Source organism: Dasypus novemcinctus, chromosome 15, assembly GCF_030445035.2.
Source record: "Dasypus novemcinctus isolate mDasNov1 chromosome 15, mDasNov1.1.hap2, whole genome shotgun sequence".
Lineage (NCBI taxonomy): Eukaryota > Metazoa > Chordata > Mammalia > Cingulata > Dasypodidae > Dasypus > Dasypus novemcinctus.
Genome location: NC_080687.1, coordinates 103,964,875 through 103,970,417, shown reverse-complemented (window position 1 = coordinate 103,970,417; position 5,543 = coordinate 103,964,875). Strand labels below are relative to the sequence as shown.

Here is a 5,543-nt window from a genome sequence, read left to right as displayed (position 1 = left end):
CAATTTCATGCAGGACAATTCCAGTGTCCCAAAAATGCCCCCATGTTACACCTATTCTTCCCTCTCCCTCCCCTCAGAACCTCTGGTGGCCACTGCCTTTATATCAATAATAAGTTAACTTTATTTTAAAAGAAATTTTAGGTTACAGAAAAGTTACATAAAAAATATAGGGGATTCCCATATACCCACTCCCTCCCCCTCTCACATTTTTCCCTATTAATAACATTTTACACAAGTGTAGAACATTTGTTACAATTAATGAACATGTATTGAAACTTTGCCACTAACTGTAGTCTATAGTTTACATTATGATTTATACTTAGCATCATATGATTTTATAGGTTTTGACAATATATATAAGTGCCTGTATCTGTCACTGCAAAATCATGCAGCACAATTTCAATGTCCTAAAAATGCACTGTGTTCCAGCTATTCTTCCTCTCCCTTCCCTCAGCACCTCTGGTGACCCCTGTCTTTATATCAGTGTTACAAGTCCTTCCATTGCTAGAATAATAATAAGTCCACGTTGGTCCATGGTTGCATTCCCCCTTATGTTTGTTCATTCCTCAACCATGAGGATTTGGGGATGGTGATGCCCGCTCTGCTTCAGATTGAGAGGGTGCTTAGATCTTATGGGGCAGAGGGAAAAACTGCTTTCCTTGCAGTTGTAAATACTCTTTACTTTTTGGAATGGAGATTTCCCACTGTCCTCATGTAGTTAGTTGTCCTGGGCAAGTCCAATGAACTGGAAAGTAGGTGTTGGCTACAACTCGGCCAAGATTCAGGGCTCAACCAGCATGTGAACAGACCAAAGATTAAGTCTCTAGAGCTTATATTTAATGCTAATTAAAACTTATATTTAATGCTAATTATAGTTTGAAATAAAAGGGATAGAAGACTCATGTGTAGGGAAATTATAAATGAGCCTCGGGAAATGGACTTTGGCCCAGTGGTTAGGGTGTCCGTCTACCACATGGGAGGTCCGAGGTTCAAGCCCCGGGCCTCCTTGACCCGTGTGGAGCTGGCCCATGCGCAGTGCTGATGTGTGCAAGGAGTGCCCTGCTACACAGGGGTGTCCCCCGCATAGGGGAGCCCCACACGCAAAGAGTGCACCCCGTAAGGAGAGCCGCCCAGCACGAAAGAAAGTGCAGCCTGCCCAGGAATGGCGCCGCCCACACTTCCCGTGCCGCTGACGACCACAGAAGCGGACAAAGAAACAAGACGCAGCAAAAAGACACAGAAAACAGACAACCGGGGGAGGGAAGGGGAATTAAATAAATTAAAAATAAATAAATAAATAAATGAGCCTAACTCTGTTACAGTGGGGAAATAGGTTATCATATAATCTAAGGCAAGGCCCATGATAGGGTACTGATTTCATGGGGTTGTGTGCCTTGCCTGTAGTGTCTGGATGTCTCTAGATCTCTCTGGAGCACCCCTCTTTGTGTTTTTATTTAAAGATTTATTTATTTCTCTCCTCCCCACTCCCACCCCCACTGTCTGTGTCCATTCTCTGTGTATTCTTCTGTGTCTGCTTGTATTTTCATTAGGTGGCTCTGGAAACTGATCCTGGGACCTTGCAGAGTGGGAGAGAGATGATCATTCTCTTGTGCCACCTCAGCTCCCTTTCCTGCTATGTCTCTTATTATCTCTCCTCTGTGGCTCTTGTTGCATCATCTTGCTGTGCCAGCTCTCTGAATAGGACAGCTCTCCTGCGTGGGATGGCACTCTTGCACTGCGGTCACTCCTGCATCAGGCAGCATTCCCATATGGGGCAGCACTCCCACATAAACTTGCACTTGCGTGGGCCAGTCACCACAAGGGCCAGCTTGCCTTCACCAGGAGGTCCTGGGCATTGAACCCTGGGCCTCCTACATGGTAAACAGCTGCCCAATTGCTTGAGCCTCATCTGTTTCCCTGGAGCACCCCTCTTTGATGCTTTGTTTATTGTAGCAGTTAGTGAGATCCTCCTGGGTCATGCATAAGCATAACCTCTGGAATGACTTCCCAACCCACTTTGAAATCTCTTATTTAATTTTTTAATTTAATTTTCTTTAATTTTTTTCCCCTTTTGGTTCAAGGTCTTTTTCCAAATGCATTGCTGGTTAGTGCTAGGTAATAATCCCTTGGTGCCAGGGAGGCTCTTCCCCAGAAGTCATATTCCATGCCAGGGAGACAGTAGTGAGTGTGTAGGGAATTCATTTGCCTGGTTTGGCTTTGAGAGAGGCCACATTTGCATAATAAGAAGGTTTTCAGTTGGTAACCTTTTTGTTTTTCTTTTATTAATTAATTAATTTTTTTAGGTACCTGGGCCAGGGATTGAACTAGAGACCTCATGTGAAGCTGGCACTCAACTGCTGAGCCCCATTAGGCTTAGCTGTTGGTTTTTACCTTTCCTTGCTGAGTTGGTTTTCACATTTCTTTACTCACTGTTTGTTATTGTTTGTAGGAGGCACTGGGAACCAAACTTGGGATCTCCCAAGTAGTAAACAGGTACTCAACTGCTTGAGCCACATCTGCTCCCAGGAGGTAAACTCTTAGGCAATGTATATTATTAGGTTAGGTTTCAATTTTACAAGAATAAGGTTCATAAGTACAAGCATTAATATTGAGGTCTTGGCGTATTGGTCTGTTTTCTTTTATTAAGCACTGCCTATGTACTCTAGATTCTTGCCACTCTATTAGAAAACATAGCAAGAGCCTGCAGGATGGGAATTTAATATTTTCTTGGTTGTCGTGTGGGTCTCCACCCACTGAGATAATACCCTATGACTACATGAACACATTCGTATTCCACAGAGGCATGCCCCATGTGCACCCTTCTCAACACCTACCCCACCACTGCTGTCCTGCACCAGGGACCCTCCCCCTGCCATAGTTGTTAAAAGAACACTCAAAATTGTACTCACAACCACAGTCCTCAACCTCCCCAAAGCTCACGTGTTCCTTCCTCCCGCCCTCCCCCCAGCTCTATGGATAGTCCAACCCAATCCCCAACCTTGCTCACACTCACACTCCAGCATCACTGTACCATTCCCATCACTCCACCACCATCACCTCATCCACTACCAAACCTCCTCCACCCACCTTATGATAGATTTTACCCAGATTGAGCATTAGCTCACCACTCATTACTCACTTTCTCTCCCCTGGTAAACTATCTTCCATACTCTACCTCTGTGAGTCTGCTCAATATCTGTAGTTTGTATCAGTGAGATCATGCAATATTTGTCCTTTAGTGCCTGGTTTCAGTTAACATAAGATCTTAGAGATTTAACCATGTTGTCACAAATGTCAATTCTTCATTCCTTCTTAGAGCTGAGTAATATTCCATCATATGTATATACTGCATTTTATTTTTCCATTCATACATTGAAGGACACTTTGTTTGCCCTCAACTTTTGGCAATTATAAATAATGCTGCAATGAACATTGGTGTGCATATATCTGTTCACATCCCTGCTGTCAATTCTTCTGGGTATATTCCTAGCTGTGGGATTGCCAGATAATAGGGCAATTCTGTACTTAGTTTCCTGAGGAACTGCCAAGCTGATCTCCACAGTCGCTGCACCATTCTACATTCCTATGAGCAGCGGATGAGTTTCTATTCTTCCACATCCTATCCACACTTGTAGTATTCTGGATTTTTTTAATAGCAGCCAGTCTAGGAGGTGTAAGATGTTATTTCATTGTAGTTTTGATTTTCTAGTGATGTAGTGATGTTGAACATATTTTCATGTTCTTTTTAGCCATTTGTATTTCCTCTTTGAAAAAGTGTCTATTCAATTCTCTTGCCCATTTTAAAAAATGGATTGTTTGTCTTTTTATTTTCAAGATGTAAGATTTCTTTTTATATGTTGGAAATTAGGCCTTTATCAGGTAGGTAGTTTCCAAATATTTTCTCCCCTTGAGTAGGCTGCCTTTTTACTTTCTTGAAAAACTCCTGTGAAGAAGAAAAGCTTTTTAATTTTGAGGAGGTCCCATTTTTCTGTTTTTTTCTTTGCTTGTGCTTCAGGTGTAAAGTTTATGAAACCATTTCCTATTACCAGGTCTCATAAAAGATACCCTATATTATCTTCTAGGAGCTTTATGTCTTAGTTCTTATATTTAGGTCTTTGATCCATCTTGAGTTAATTTTTATATTGGGCATGAAATGGTGATCCTCTTTCATTCTTTTGGATATGGATATCCAATTCTCCAAGCCCCAATTTTTGGGGAGACTATTCTGTCCCAGTTGAATTGGATCAATGGCCTTGTCAAATATCAGTTGGCCAAATATGCATGGGTTTATATCTGAGCTCTTAATTTAGTTCCTTTGATCAGAATGTCTATCCTTGTATCAATATCATGCAGTTTTGTCCACTGTAGCTTTGTAGTATGATTTAAAGTCAGGTAACGTGATTCCTCCAGTTTTGTTCTTCCTTTTCAAGATGTTTTTGGCTATTGGGGGCCCTTTACCCTTCCAAGTATACTTGATAATTGGCTTTTTCAGTTCAGTAAAAAATGTTGTTAGAACTTTCATTGGGATTGTATTGAATCTGTCAATTTGGGTAGGATAAACATCTTAATGATATTTAGTCTTCCAATCCATGACATGGAATATTCTTCCATTTATTTAGGTCTTCTTTGATTTCCTTTAGCAATGTCATCTAAAATCCTTTACATCCTTAGTTAAGGTTATTCTTAGGTATTAGATATTTGATTCTTTTAGTTGTTACTATAAATAGAATTTTTTTCTTGATTTCTTCCTCAGATTGCTCATTATTAGTGTACAGAAATGCTACTGATTTTTGCATGTTGATCCCATATCCTGCCACTTTACTGAACTGCTTTACCAGCTCTAGAAGCTTTGTTGTAGATTTTTCTGGACTTTCTATATATAGGATCATGTCATTTGCAAATAGTGAAAATTTTACTTCTTCCTTTCCAGTTTGGATGCCTTTTATTTCTTTTTCTTTCCTGAGTGCTTGAGCAAGTACTTTGAGCACAATGTTAAATAAGATCGGTGACAGTGGACATCCTTGCCTTGTTCCAGATCTTAGAGGGAAAGGCTAAAGGCTTGAGTATGGTGCTAGCTGTGGGTTCTTCATATATGCCCTTTATCATCTTGAGGAAGTTTCCTTCTAATCTTATCTTTTGAAATGTTCTTATCAAGACAGGATGCTGGACTTTGTAAAAAAAATATGGAACGCTTCATGAATTTGTGTATCATCCTTGCGCAGGGGCCACACTAACCTGTGTCATTCCAATTTTAGTATGTGTGCTGCTGAAGCAATGCTGAGTCTCATTTTAGGCTCTCACTCATTCATATATTCATTTATTCATTCAATCATTCAGTACCAGGCCCTGTGCCCCATACTAGCTACCCCCAGATGGAAACACAAGCTCCCCAGGAGGCAGTGTGTTCATACATTATGTACAACAAGACAATGGCCAAACAGGAGGTAGCAGGAGGAAACTGAGGCTCAGAGAAGTAGTGAGTGCCCCTGTCAGGACCTTTATCTGCCCCAGCCTCTGACTCCTGGTCTGTTGCTCTTTCTTCT

At 41.2% G+C, this 5,543-nt stretch overlaps 1 pseudogene; it reads right to left on the bottom strand.

Annotated features, from left to right (window-relative positions):
- Positions 1-5,177: 5,177 nt before the first annotated feature.
- On the bottom strand, positions 5,178-5,275 carry LOC111760551 (U6 spliceosomal RNA; annotated as a pseudogene).
- Positions 5,276-5,543: the final 268 nt, after the last annotated feature.